General features: G+C 39.6%; 1 pseudogene; it reads right to left on the reverse strand.

Moving 5' to 3' along the window:
- Window positions 1-9,992: 9,992 nt before the first annotated feature.
- Window positions 9,993-11,274, reverse strand: LOC102847169 (annotated as a pseudogene).
- Between the last annotated feature and the right edge of the window lie 4,080 nt (window positions 11,275-15,354).

The raw sequence follows: 15,354 nt of genomic DNA on the forward strand, positions 1-15,354 counted from the left end.
GGTAATCGGGATGGGTGTGTCAGAGGCAGTGCGGTTGGCGCAGGATAGAGCAGGGTTTAGGGCTGTTGTGCATAGGGTCGCTATGAGTCGAAAATGACTCAACGGCACATAACAACAACCACAACAACCATGAATCCCTAGGAAAACAATCAGTTTCATCCTGGAGAGGGTGAAACCAGAGTGCTCTTTGGAGGCAAAGATTCTGAAGTTGCATCTGACACACTTTGGGCATGTTGCAAGGATGGACTAGCCCTTGGAGAGGGGCATCATACTTTGACAGTTAGGAACAGCAAAAGAGAGGAAGATGCTCAACAATATGGATTGACTCAGCAACTGTGGTAATGAGTGTAAGTGAATCAGAGACGATAAGGTTGATTCAGGATAGAGCCGATTTCAGAGCTGTTGTACATAGAGTTGCTGAGAGTTTCAAGCAATGTGACAACAGATAACAAGAAATATTCCATCTATATACTGAGGAAATAATTTGTGAAGCTGAACTCTATGAAGCAGAATGTGGCATCAGGATCAAAGGAAAACTCATCAACAACCTGCACAATACAGATGAGACATAATCTTGCTTGCTGAAAATGAGGAAGACCTGAAGTGCTTGTTGGAGAAGGTCAAAGACTACAGTATGGATTGCATCTTAAAATCAAGAAAACAAAGGTCCTTACCACTGGGAAAGTGGGCAACATCATAATAGATGGAGAAAGGATTAAAACTATTAATTATTTCATCTGAGTTGGAACCATAATCAACACTGTTGATATCAGCAGCAGTCAAGAGATAAAGAGACATACTGCTTTAGGAAGTCCACTGTCAGGGATCTTTCCAAAATACTGACAAGCAGTGATATTAGTTTAAAAATTAAGGGGCATCTGATTTAGGCCATGATTTTTTCAATTACTTACTATGCACCGGAGAACTGGGCAATAAATAAAGATGACAAAAGCATAATTGGTGAGGTTGAATTGTATTGTAGAAGAGTGCTGAATATCCATGGATTGTCAAAAGAATGTCTTGGGAAAGGTGCAGCCAGAGTACTCCTTGGATACAAAGAAGACAAAGCTTCATCTCACATACTTTGGGTATGTTGCTAGAAGTGAATATTTCTTGGAAAGGGACATTATGGTTGGAAGGGTGGAGGGTCAGCAAAAAAGAGAAAGACCCCCATTGAGATGGACTGGCATGGACTGCAGCAATGAGCTCAAGTGTATCAGAGATGGTAAGGATGGCACAGGATATGGTGGGATTTAAATCTATTGTTCATAGAGTTGCTAATGAATCACACTCTACTCAGCAATCACAAGACTTCTATAAGAAAAAAAGACTAATAATCCAATTACAAAATGGACAAAAGATATGAAAAGAATTTTCAAAAAAGAAGGCTTGCAGATAGCCAACAGGTGAATTAGGAAATGCTCTAAATCACTGGCAATGAGAATGATGCAAATTAAAACTACAATAAGATACTATCTTATCCCAGTAGCAATAGCAAAGTTTAACCGCACAGCAAGAAATAAATGTTGAAGAAGACTTGGAGAAATTTAAAACTCTGATGCACTACTGGTGGAATTGTAAAATAGTACAAAAATTCTGGAAGGCACTTTGGTATTTCCTCAAAAAGCTTAACATAGAAATCCCATATGACCCAGCTATTACATTGCTAGGAATATACTCCAAGGAAATTAGAACTGAGACGTGAATGGAGAGATATGTCTACCTATGTTAATAGCAGCATTATTCACAATTGCAGGAATATGTAAGCAGCTCGAATGTCCATAAACAAATAAATGTATTGAGAAATTGTTGTCCATCCACAATGGAATATTATGAAGCTTTAAGGAACAACAATTTCGTAAAATACTATATGACATGGGAGTGTCTAGATAGCATTATGCTGAGTAAACTAACTCAGTCTCTTAAGGACAAATACTGCCTAAGATATGATAGTAGAAATATAAGGGTAATCAGTAAGATGTGTATAATTGTCCAGAGGAGAAAAGAAAGGGTTAAGGGGACAGAAAATAGGTAAGGGTGAAAATCACTGAGAGACTAGAGTTTAGCTGGCAGATAGTGGGAAGATGTATAATGTATATGAATGATTGTAGGAAACACAATGCAAATGAAAGATTGCCTAAAACACACTGTGTATGAATTAAAACAAGGTAGATAAATAATTGTATGCAAACCAATTTTAAAACATTTTGAAATAAAATAATATTGCGTTACAAGATGGATTGAAGACCTAGAATGTAAAACCTAACCTACAAAGATCATCAAAGAAATACAAAGGCAAACTGAGAGGGTAACATTTAAAAGATAAATTAGATTACTGGGATCTCCTAAAAATTAAATTCTTATGTACCTCTGTTGTTATTATTGTTAAATGTCATCAAGTCGCAAACAACTCATAGTGACCCTATGAAAGAAAGACCTGTGGAATACTAGGCTGCATTGAAAAACAAGGAACTCATGAAATATTATCCAAAATGGGTGACCCTGGAGGACATTATGCTGAGAGAAATATCTCAGTCACAAAGGGACAAATACTGCATAGTGCCACTTTTGTAAAATGGGACTGACATCAGGGTTGGGGAGAGACTGAGAAATATGAGGTAAATTATGTATACTGCATTGAAACAGATGAGGGAGAGAACTGTTTAAAAGGGATAGATGATTAGGTTATTATTGTCATGACAGGAGTCCAGAACGAAGGCTACATAGAGGAGTGGACTTGGGGCTAAGAATTCTATAACAATGAAAGAATTTTTCTTTTGCTTTTCAAAGAGAAGCGTGAACTGGGAGGGAGGTTGGGCAGGGAGAAAAGTGCAACAATGAATGAATGGAAATTGAAAGTCTCTGTAAACTTTCATTAAAATTAATTAAAGAGAGAGAGAGAGACCTGAACACTTGAATAACTTCCGTCGTTTCTCCATGTTCGAAGAGTTTACAGAGGGAAATCATTTTGGAAGTGGATGCCACTCCTGTTCCAAGCTTGTTTTAATTGGGAACCAAACACTGTCTCCATGGATAACCATTATCCATTTGACACATCAGTGTCACAGTGTTTAGCATCACAGCAACCATAAGTTACCTCTGTACAGAAAATGGACAGACTAGTGCTATACAACTAAGAAGAATGTTTGACTAAAAGCAATTAAAACCAGGCCTGATGATCATAGAATAAAATTATCCACCTTTGGGTTGGTAGCATAACTTTCTATACACTAGGCCAACAGAGCTCTCTCTGTTGTTGTTGTATGTACCTCTAGAAAAGATAATTTATTCATGGAGGTGGGAGGTAGGGGGAAATGGCAATTATATGTCTAAGAAGGGACAAATCTATAAGAAAACATCAATATTTTTTAATAATCAATTAAAAAGTAGGTGAAGGGGGGGAAAGTAGGTGAAGGACATGGGTAAATACTTCACCAAAGAAGACAGAAAGGTGGCTGGCAAGCATAAAGAAATACTTATGATTGTTAGCTAGTTCACAAGTAGCTAGGTGCTGTCAAGTTGGCTCTGGATCAAATGACCCTGGGTGCCACAGAACATCTTAGGAATAGGTTTGAGGCATTAAACACCAATGATCGAAGTCCAGATGAGTTGTGGGATGATATCAAGGATATCATTTAGAAAGAGAGCAAAAGGTTATTACAAAAACAGAGGAAAAAGAAAAAAACAAAATGGATGTCAGAAGAGACTTTGAAAATTGCACTAGAATATCAAAAAGCCAAAACAAAGGCGAAACATGCTGAAGTAAAAGAGCTGAACAGAAGATTTCAAAGGGCAGCTTGAGCTGACAAAGCAAAGTATTAAAATGGAATGTGCAGAGAGCTGGAATTGGAGAATAAAAAGGGAAAAACTCACTCTTCCTTACTCAAGCTGAGTAACTGAAAACCAAATTTGAACCTCAAGTTGCAATATTGACTATCAGCTATATATTGAATGACCCAGACAGCACCTGAAGAAAATGGAGGGAATACACTGATGAAGGAAATACACTGATGGAGGGAATACACAGAATCACAGGACTAAAAAGAGCTGATTGACACTGAAAAATTTCAGATGCACCATATGAGCAGGAACCAATAGTAATGAAGGAGGAAGTAGAAGCTGCATTAAATGCATTGGCAAAAATATAAGGCCCAGGAATTGACGGGATACGAAATGACTTGTTTCAATTAACAGATGCAGCCTTGGATGTGCTCTCTAGTCTAGGCCAGGAAATTTGGAGGCCAATGGATTAGAAGAGATCCATGTTTGTTCCCATTCCTAAGAAAGGTGATGCAACTGAATGTGCAAACTATTGAACAATGCCATTAATACCATATGCAAGCAAAACACTGCTAAAGATCATTCAAAAATGGCTAAAAGAGTGCATAGATATGGATCTTCCAGAAGTTCAAGCAAGATTTAGAAGTGATCATGACACCAGGGATATCATTACTTGATGTCAGATAAATCCTGGCTGAAAGTAAAGAATACCAAAAGAATGTCTATTTATATTGTATTGTATTGACTAGGAAAAGGTGTGTGTACCATGACGAGTTGTGGCCGACATTGAGAAGAATGGATATTCCAGAGTGCTTAATTGTGCTCATGGGAAACCTTTACCTAGACCAGGAATCTTTTGTGCAGACAGAGCAAGGAAACACTGCATGGTTTAAAATTTGTAAGGCAGTGTTTTAGGGTTGTATTTTCTCTTCATACCTATTCAATCTGTATGCTGAGCAAATTATTTGAGAAACTGGACTCTGTGAGGAGGAATGTGGCATCAAGATTGGAGGAATACTCATCAATAAACTGCATTATGCATATGACATAATTTTGCTTGCTGTTAAGTATGGAGAAATTGAAGCACTTGTTGCTGAAGATCAGGGAATGCAGCCTTCAATATAAATTGCATCTTGATGTCAAGGAAAAAAAGAAGATTCTTACCACTGGGCTGATAGACAACATCAGAATGGATGGAGAAGAGATTAAAATTGTCAACAACTTCATCTTACTTGAATCCACAATTAACACTCTTTGTAACAGCAGTCAAGAAATCAGAAGACTTATTGCACTGGTAAAGTCTTCAGTTAAGGATCTCTCCAAGTTATCGAGGAATAATGATGTCAGTTTGAGGACTACGGTACATCTAACTCAGGTCATGATCTTTCCAGTCATTTGCTATGTATTTGAGAGCTGGACAATGAATAGAGATGACAGAAGAAGGATTGATGTCTATGAGCTATGGTGTTGGAGAAGAGCATTGAACATCCCAGGGCTGCCAAAAGAACAACCAAATATATCTTAGAGAGAGTGCAGCCGGAGTGCTCTTTGGAGGCAAGAATAAGGCTTTGCCTCACATACTTTTGGCATGTTGCTAGGAGGGTCTATTCCTTGCAGATATGTAATGCTTCTCAGTGTGGAGGGTCAGCAAAGGAGAGGAAGACCTTTGACCATGTGGATTGACATGGTGATTCTCACAATGAGTTGTAGGGTGTCAGGAAGTGTGAGGGTGACCCAGAATAAGACAGAGTTCAGATCCACTGTTCATAGGGTCTCTGTGTTCATACTCAATGGAACCTACCAACAAAAACAACACATACCTGTCAATAAGGCAGAATACTGCTATTTACCTAATTACCCCCATCTTTTCTGCAGAACAATTCCACATTTACTTAGGAATGTTTTCTTTGTTTTATCACAATGTGTACTTTATAGACTCTTCTCTCATTAAACAGAGTTTTCTCTGATTACATTTTCTTGATCCAAGCATCCCTAGATCTAGTTGCTTAACCCCTAAAAAGAATGACAAAGAATTTATGGTGCATATCATAACATGAATGAAACTGGAAGGCATTAAACAGAGTGAAATGAAATAAGCTAATGACAAAGAACAAATACTGTAGGAAACTACTATTATAAAGGGAGCCCTGGTGGTCTAGTGCTAAGGAGTTATGCTGTCAAACCAAAGGCACACAATTCTTATCCACCAGCTGCTCTGCAGGAGAAAGATGAGCAATCTCCACCTGTGTGATTTACAGCCTCTGAAAACCCTTGAGGGTCAGCTCTGAGTTGATTCCAACACAACAACACATAACAACAACAACAACAACAAAGATAATAATTGGTCTAATAGAGACTTGTGTAATCTCTGAGAATGTGATCTTGAGACAAGCTTGAAAGCTGGACGTGAACAACCTCCAGGGATCAACTTCCAGCCAAACTATAGACAGGTCTATAAAGTTAATAACACCAGACAAGAATGAGCTCCTTCCTCATGCAGTAAACCAAACAAGGATAAAATGTCAGCATTTACCTAAAAATACAACTCAGAAGGCCAACAGGGCCAGGAAAGTATGGATGGAAACAGAAAACCCAGGAAAGAGGAGGAGTAAGGCTTTTACACTGGGAGGCTCATATGCAACGTCACACAACAAAATGTGTATAAATTGTTGAAGGAGAATTCATTTTATCTGTAAAATTTCACTCAAATTACAAAGAAAAGTAAATATATATATATATATATATATAAAACTAAGTGATGCCAGCTTTTCTCTCAGCCATAATTTGCAATGTTCCTTATTTCATAATGCCACTGTGAAGATTAAAGGGGATGGTGTTCATCCAGGGTCATCTGATACCCTGGACAAAACTAGATTTGAGCCCAAAGGCCGGCCCAGTGACTTGACAGATCCAAGGAGTCTGGTCACTTAGCAAGCAGATCCATTATCTAAGAGAGAATGAGCAGTTCAGCTAATAGGGGAGGAAGGTGCTAGATGTTGTTATAGCAACTGATGAGCCTTTTGTGTCCTCAGAGACAAATGGGTGGCGGCACAGGGGACAAGGAGTGCCTGCTGTGACTCAGATGAAGTCAGCAGGAACCTAGAAATGGCAGAGCCAAGGGAACTGCACCTCAGCAAGTCTAATCACATCTTTCCACCTGATTCTGACCATGCAACCATAGAACAAGGCTGACAGAGGACCAAGCATACTGCTTCCTCATTGAGTTGGAGGCAGAGAAAATCCTCTGAGACCAAGTGAAAAGGGAGACCTTCTGCTCTAAATGACCACAGATGGTTAGTCCTACATGTGTGTTGTTGTTAAGTGCCGTCGAGTTGTTGGTGACTCATAGCAACCCTATGAACGAAAGTCCTCGACACCTGAGTGACTTTCATCCTTTCTCCAGGTTCATAGGGTTTCCAGAGGCAAGCTATTTATGGAAGTGGATGCCACTCCTGCTTCCAAGCTTGTTTTAACCAGGGAGTGCCACCAAACACTGTCCACCATGGGTAACCATTATTGCATTTGGCACGTCAGTGTCACAGTATTCAGCTTCACAGCAACCACAAGTTACCTTTGGATGGCAAGTGGACACACCAAGGGCTATACGACCTAGAAGAATGTTTCACTAAAAACAATTAAGACCTTAGGGGCGTGGATTAGAGTCACCCACCTTTGGCTTTGTAGCATCACTTTTGGTCCACTAGGCCAACTGGTGTCTCTCTGTGTTGTTAAGTGCCATCGAGTCTGTAAACCTAAGAATTCCCACAGCTCATCCTAAGTGGAGTACAATCCCAAGCAGAGTCTGACACCTCCTTGAAGGGACTGGTCAGACCCTTTTAGATCCTATTAGAAGTACTTGCCTTATCACTGTTATTGGTTAATGACATAACCATCAAATCTAAAAATTGAGCCATCTCTCCTCTCTTCTTCCAACTCTACCTCGCATGGTACTCATTTATATCTGTGCATTGTCTTTCTCCAAAGATTGTGAGTTCCTCATCTATGCATTCCCCTCACCGTGTCCCATTCATGAACCTGTCTACCCAACCACTCTCCCCATCCATACATGGAGCTGTTGGTTATCTGAGTATCTTCCTTTGCAAAAAGTCTTTCCATGTCTTTTGCCCATTTTTAAATTGTGTTATCAGTCTTTTTCTTGTGAAGGCCCTGTTTTGTTGTTGTTGTCATTGTTGTTAGGGGTCATTGAGTAGAGAAAGGCCCATAACAACCCTATGAAAAAAAGATCTGAGCCCTGTCCTATTTTGAGCCATCATTACTCTTCCTGACACACTAGAGCCCTTTACAACAGTCATGGTGTCAACCCACTTAGTTGAGGGTGTTCCTCTCCTTTGCTGACCCTCCACCTTTCCCAGCATCAGGTCCTTCTCCAAGGAATAGCAACATGTCCAAAGTATGTGAGCCAAAGCCTCATCATTCTTGCCTCCAAAGAGCACTCGGCTGCACCCTCTCCAAGATCTATCTATTTGTTTCATGGCCATAGATGGAATGTTCAGTGCTCTTCTCCAACACAAAAGCTCCAAGGCATCAATTATTTTACTGTCATCCTTATTCATTGTACAGCCCTCAGATGCATAACTAGTAATCAGAAAGAGCATGGCCTGAATCAGACACACCTTAGTCTTCAAACTGATGTCACTACTCCTCAATAATTTGGGAAGGTCCTTAACTGTAGATTTTTCCAGAGCAATGTGTCTCCTTATTTCCTGACTTCTGGTACATATGGTACAAATTGTGGATCCAAGCAAGATGAAGCTGTTGAAAGTTTCAATCTCCTCTCCATCCATCATAATGCCATCTATCATTTCAGTGGTAAGAATCTTTGTTTTACTCAGATTGAGATGCATTCCATATTGAAGGCTGTACTCCTTGATCTGCAACAAGTGCTTCAAGTCGTCCTCACTTTCATATAGCAAGGTTGTGTCATCTGCATAACACAAGTTATGTATGAGTCTTCCTCCAATCCTGATGCCACACTCCTCCTCATAGATTCCAGCTTCTCGGATAATTTGCTCAGCATTGAGATTGAATAAATATGAAGAGACCATACAACCATGGCACAGTCCCTTCTCAATTCTAAGCCTTGTGATGCTCCTCTGCTCCATTCACACAACAGCCTCCTGGTCCTGGTCCAGGTTCCACATGAGCGCAATCAAACTCTCTGCGATTCCCATTCTTCTCAATGTCAACGACAACTCATCATAGAACACATGGTCAAACACCTTTGCATAGTCAATAAAGCACAAATAGACATTCTTCTGCCTTACTTTCAACCAGGATCCATCTGACATTAGCAATGATATCCCTGGTTCCACAGCTTCTTCTAAATCCTGCTTGAACTTCTTCTAGCAGTTCCTTATCTATGTACTGTTCAGTCATTTTTGAATGATCTTTAAAAGTGTTTTGCTTGCAAGAGATATTAATGATTTTGTTCAATAACGTCCACATTCAGTTTGATCACCCCTCATAGGAATGGGAACTAATGCAGACCTCTTCCAATCCATTGTCCAGATAGCTGTCCTCCAAACTTCCTGGCATAAACTGGCATCCAAGGTTGCATCTGTTAATTGAAACAAGTCAATTGGCATCCCATAAATTCATGGGGCCTTATTTCTTGCCAGTGCCTTCAATGAAGCTTCTACTTTCTCCTTCATTATCATTGGCTCCTATTCACATAGTAATTCCTGAAATTTTTAAGTGTCTGTCAATTCTTTTTGGTACAGTAACTCTGTGTATTCCCTCCATCTTCTTTTGATGTTTTCTGGGTCATTCAATATATTGTCCATAGCATCTTTCAGTATTATGGCATGAGACTTACATTTGTTTTTCAGTTCTTTCCACTTGAGAAATGCAGAATGAGTTTTCCCCTTTTTATTCTATAAACTTTTGATATGAGACTCTTGTCCAAAACTGCATTGGCAAATTTTTTTTCCCAGTCAATAGGTTTTCTTTTACTCTGTAAGAAAAGGTTTGTTTTTCCACCCCCCTTAAATAGTTGTTTATTGGCAGTGGGTTGGAAAAGATGATGGAGTTAGCAAACAGAGACATCACCACACACCAATATCACAAGGGCAGCAAGAGTGATGGGAAGGAGCAGCCTGAAGCCCCAGATGAGGCCCTTCTTCTCTAGTGTTAAGTCTAAGAGGGTGCTGGGGTCTGGAGTGTGGGGGAGGGTGGCCTGAGGACACCTCCACTTAGTAGGCCTGGTTAGAGACGAAGAGCGACTCGCTAACTGCAGTCCCAGCCTGACTGCTTGGGGTTTACTTTCCTTGACAGGCGAGGCTGTTAGCCAAGGCTCGTTTTATATACTCCTCCTGGGCTGCCTTCAGATTCTCCTTTTTCCCACCCAGGCCTTCAATGCAGAGGCCTGCAGGGCTCGGCCATAGGAAAAGGTCAAGGCCCATGGCTTCAGCAGGGGGCACTTGTTGATGGCATTGAGGTTGATAGATGCCTCCTCCTCACTCTGGCCTCCAGACAGGAAGGTGATCCCAGTAACGGGGCGGGGGTGGGCACTGTGCGGTGCAGTACTGGCACAGTTGCCATGGCAATCTCTTCATGAGAAAACTTCTGTGTGCAGTCTGGCCGCGGGGTTACTATGTTAGGCTTCAGCAAAGTGCCTTCCAAATAGACATGGTGATCACTCAGAGCCTTGTAGATGGCGGCCATCACCTTCTCAGTTAAATACTGATAGCGTTTCAGGTCATGGTCACCATCAGGGAGGGTCTCAGGCTCCACAATGGGCACAATCCCATTCTGCTGGCAGATGCTGGCATAACGGGCCAGCACGTTGGCATTTTCCATGATGGCAAGGGCTGAGGGGGTGTGTTCTCCAATCTCCAGCACACAGTGCTACTTGACAAAGTCATCTCCATCCTTCTTGTACTGGGCACAGTGCTCAGAAAGCCCGTCCAGCCCTTGGGTGGTAGTCTCGCCATTAGTCCGTGCCAGGGGTACCACCCTTAGATTTGATGACTTGGGGGAAGGGACGCCCATCATCTGCCTTCTGGTAGGGGGTCTCATGGAAGAGGATGACACCCCCAATGCAGGGGTTCACGCGGTCGTCGGTGGTCAGCAGGAGCTGGCGGTAGAAGCGGCAGTTCTCCTCGGTGTTCTCGGTTCCAATGGACTGCAGGCACCTGGCAATGGTAGACTCATCTGCCCTTGCCTGGAGCAACGATGCATGAGCGATGTCAGAGTTCCTTCTGCTCTGGGGTCAGCGATGGGTATGGGCAGGGTATGGTGTTCTCGGTCGTGATTTCCTGGGCGCTCACGGAGGAGGGGTGGTGGTGGGCTGAGGGCAGGAACGCACCAGTCGTCCCAGCTCCAGGTTCTGCCTAGAAAAAATTTTTTATGTGCACAGGGTTTTAATCTTTAGAAGGTCCATTCAACATTTTCATCCTCTCCAGATTGTGCATTTCTGGCTGTATTTGGCAATCCCTTTTTACCACTGACTTGGCCAAATAAGCTTGATTCCATTTTGTCTCTGATGAACTTTATGGTTTTAGGCCTTACTCACAGGTCTCTGATCCACCTTGAATTGATTTTTGTATATGGTATGGAATTTGGATCCTTTTTCCATTTTCTGCAGGTAGCAGTCCAGTTTTGCCAGTACCATTTGTTGAATAGGTCATCACATCCCCATTTGATAAGTTGAATTTCTTTGTCAATTATTAGTTGACCATAGAGAAGTAGATCCATTTCTGGATTCTCAATTCTGCTCCATTGGTCTCTGTGCCTCTTATTGTACCAGTACCGTGCTGTTTTGGTTACTACCACTGTGTAGTAGATTTTTAGTTTAAAGTGTGCCTCCCACTTTATTTTTGTTTTTCAGAAGTGTTTTACTTATTCCAGGTCTCTTCCCTCCAATTGAACTTGACAATTTCCCATTAGATGTCCTTGAAAAAGGAATTTGATATCTGGATTGGATTGCATTGAACATGTAGATTGCTTTTGGTAAGACCGTCCTTTTCACAATATTGAGTTTTCCTATCCATGAACAGGAAACATTTTCCCATGTTTTTAGGGTGGGATTTGTTTTTTGTCTCACAGAAATGTTCTGTAATTTTCTTTGTATCTATCTTTTATGTCCCTAATCAGGTTCACTCTCAAGTATCTCAATTTGTGGTTGGCTATTATAAATGATATTGCTTCCTTGGTTTCCTTCTCTGAATTCTCTTTGTTACTGTAGAGGAATCTCACTGATTTTTGGATATTGATCTTATATCCTGCCACTCTACTAACTACTACTAATAATACTAAGTACTAATATTAAATACTAAAACTATAGAGAAATCCAACTGATTTTTGTATGTTGATCTTGTATCCTGCCACTTTGCTAAATTGGTCCACTGTATCCAATAGTTTTCTTCCTGAGTCTTCAGGGTTTTCTAAGTATACTATCATGTCGTCCACATAGAGGAATAATTTTACCTCCTCGTTGCCAATTTGGATACCTTTTATTCCCTTCTCTTGTCTTATTGCTATCACTAAGACTTCCAAAACAATATTGAATAAGAGAGGTGATAATGGGCATCCTTGCCTAGTTCCTGTTCTTAAAGGGAATGCCTTTAACCTCTCTCCATTGAAAACAATGTTGGCTCTTGGGTTTTCATAAATACTTTTTACTATGTTGAAGAAATTCCCCTCTAATCCTATTTTGTTGAGTGTTTTAATCAGGAAAGGGTGTTGGATTTTATCAAAGGCTTTTTCTGCATCAATTGATAGGACCATATGGTTCTTGTTCTTTGCCTTGTTGATGTGATGAATTACATTAATTGTTTTCCTTATGTTGAACCATCCTTGCATACCTGTTATGAATCCCACTTGGTCATGGTGAATTATTTTTTTATGTATCGTTGGATTCTATTTGCCAGTATTTTATTCAGGATTTTTGCATCAATGTTCATGAGAAATATTGGCCTATAGTTTTCTATTTTGGTGGTGTATTTTTCCTGGCTTTGGTATCAAGGATATGTTTGCTTCATAGAATGAATCTGGGAGTATTTGGTAATAACATATCAGATAAGGGACTTATATCCAGAATGTATTAAATACTTGAGCACCACAACAAGAAAAAAGTAAATAATCCAATAGAAAAATGGGCACAGGAAATGAACAGGGACTGCACCAAAGATGACATTCAGATAGCTAACAAGCACATGAAGAAATGTTCAAAATCCCTAGCTCTAAGAGAGATGCAAATTAAAAAAACTATGAGATATCATCTCACCCCAGTCAAAATAGCAAAATTTAACAGAACAGCCAGCAACAAATGCTGGCGAGGTTGTGGAGAACCTGGAACCCTTATTCACTGTTGGTGGGAGTGTAAAATGGTGCAACCCCTGTGGAAAGCAGTGTGGTGCTTTCTAAAACAGTTGCAAATAGAGATACCATTTGACCCAGCAATTCCACTATTGGGAATATACCCCGAACAGACCATAACTGACATCCAAGCAGATATATGCACACCCATGTTTATTGCAGCTTTGTTCACAATAGCAAGGAGTTGGAAACAACGTAAGTGTCCATCAAGAAACGAATGGATAGAGAAGCTGTGGTATAGTCACACAATGGAATACTATGCTGCATTGAAAAACAAGGAACTCATGCAATGTTATTTAAAATGATTGACTCTAGAGAACATTATGCTGAGTGAAATATCCCTGTCACAAAAGGACAAATATTGCATGGTGCCACTGTTGTAAAAGAGTGTTGTAAAAAAGACCTTGAGAGAGGAGCAAACGGGGGCGGGGAAGGGGGGAAGGGTTTGTGCGGGGAGAAGGGTGCAACAATGAATGAATGGAATTCCAAAATCTCTGTAGATGTTCATTGAAATGAAAAATAAACAAACTAAATTAAATTTTAAAAAAAAGACCTTGAGGTTGAGGAGAGACTAACTAAGTTGAGTAAGATGGGTTCAATAATGTATACTGCACTGAAACAGATGAGGGAGAAAACTGTTTTAAAGGGATATGTGATTAGGTATTTCTGTCGTGACAGGAGTCTAGAGTGATGGCTACATGGTGGAGTGGACCTGGGGGAGGTTTTGTAAAACAATGAAAGAATTTTTCTTTTACTTTTCCAAGAGGGTAGTGTTCTGGGGGAGGCTTGGGAGTGGAGAAATGTGCAACAATGAACGAATGGAAATCCAAAGCCTCTGTAAATTTTTACTGAAATTAATAATAAATTTAAATGTTAAAAAATGTAAAAAAATACTAAAACTAGCTTTAGGTTTTTGTTGTTGTTTAATCTTTAGGATTTTCATTGTACACTATCATATCATCTACATATAACAACAGTTTAACCATCTCTTTGCTGATCTGAATGCCTTTTATTTCCTTCTCTTGTTGAATTGCCCTAGCAAGTACTTCCAATACAATATTGAATAGAAGTGGTGACAGTAGACATCTTTGTCTGCTCCCTGTTTTCAAAGAAAATGCTTTCAGTCTTTCTCTATTGAGGATAATATTGGTTCTTGGTTATGCATATATACTTTTCATGACTCAACTGATTTTTGTATGTTTATCTTCTATCTTTTTTTTCTGAAAATTGTTCTGCTAGGTTTGGCAGTTTCTTGCTGACTCTTTGAGGTTTTCTATCACCTCCTCTTTGCCTATTTGGATGTCTCTTATTTCTTTCTCTTGCTTTACTGTTCTCACTAGAACTTGCAATACTGTATTGAATAGGAGTGGTGATAATAGGCATCCTTGTCTGATCTCCATTATGTCTCTCCACTGATGAGGTTAGATATTGATATAGCTGATATGCTCTTAAATATGTTTATGAAATTTCTCTATATTCTTATTTTATTGAGAGTTCTTATTAGAAGAGTGTGTTGAATTTTTTCAAAAGCCTTTTCTGCATCAATTGAAATGAATATGTGGCTCTTGGTTTTTCTTTTATTGATGTAATGGATTTTACAAGTTGTTTTCTTATAATGAACAATCCTTGAATATCTTTTATAAATTCCACTATATCATGATGTATTTTTCTTTTACTATCATATTGGAATCTTTTTGCTAGATTTTGTTAATGGCTTTTGCATTTATGCTGATAATTTGTTTTCTATTTGTCTATACATCAAAACTATATGTCTATAGTTTTGTTTTTGGTGGTATCTTTAACTCTCAAAGGTTATGCTTTCTTCATGGAATGAGTCTGTGTTTGTTCCTTCTTTTTCTATTTTCTAACATCATTTAGTAATATTGGTGGATTCTTCTCTGAATGTTTGATAAGATTCACTTACGATGCCATCTACTCTGGAACTTTTCTTTCATTGGGAGTTTTTAATGACCTCAATTTCTTCTTTTGCAATGGATCTATGTGAGTTTCTAGGAATTTGTCCATTACTTGTGGATTTTAAAATCTGTTGGAGTACAGCAAATATTATTTTCCTTTTCATTCAGTTGGTTCTGTTTTGATGTTGCCTTAGTCACACAGTTAATAAGACTCCTGGTCTTTTTTATAGTTTCTCTGGTTTTTTGTTTTGTATTCCATTTATTTCTGCCCATATCTTTATAATTTATTTTTTAGAAGTTGAGGGGTTTCCTTGCTGTT

The sequence above is a fragment of the Elephantulus edwardii genome, unplaced genomic scaffold (assembly GCF_000299155.1).
Source record: "Elephantulus edwardii isolate Elephantulus edwardi_28Jun2011 unplaced genomic scaffold, EleEdw1.0 scaffold00288, whole genome shotgun sequence".
NCBI classification, from domain to species: domain Eukaryota; kingdom Metazoa; phylum Chordata; class Mammalia; order Macroscelidea; family Macroscelididae; genus Elephantulus; species Elephantulus edwardii.